Source organism: Meleagris gallopavo, chromosome 25 (assembly GCF_000146605.3).
Source record: "Meleagris gallopavo isolate NT-WF06-2002-E0010 breed Aviagen turkey brand Nicholas breeding stock chromosome 25, Turkey_5.1, whole genome shotgun sequence".
NCBI lineage: Eukaryota > Metazoa > Chordata > Aves > Galliformes > Phasianidae > Meleagris > Meleagris gallopavo.
Window position 1 is genome coordinate 1,730,973 of NC_015035.2, and position 451 is coordinate 1,731,423.

A 451-nucleotide genomic window follows, 5' to 3' on the forward strand; every position below is an offset into this window, starting at 1 on the left:
GATGAGGGTCGCGTTTCTTTTATCTTTGCATTAAAAATAATAATAATAATAATAAAAATTGGGGGGTCGCATTGAAGCATCCCCAGCAAGGTCACCCGCACAAAGCACCGCCCGGCATGCTGCTGGGCGCGCGGCCCCTCGCCTTACCAGCTGCAGGCAGCAGAATCCAACCAGCGTGCATCTCCCGTTGCATCTCCCCATGGTTTCCCAGCCGGAGCCGCGGATTTCCCCGCCGTGGCCGCGCGTCTCCTTCCTCCGGCTCCTCGGCAGCCGCCCGGGGAGCTTCAGGGGGGCAACACGGCCATGCCCCGCTCTCCAGCCCCGCTACTTTCTTCCCAGCCCCGCCGCCTCCCGCATCCTGCCGGGTTAGCACAGAGGCGGGCTGCGCTCAGCAAGGGGCATCGCCCCCCTTCCCCGCCTTCCTCCCCCGAGTCCCGCTGCCCCCCCAGCC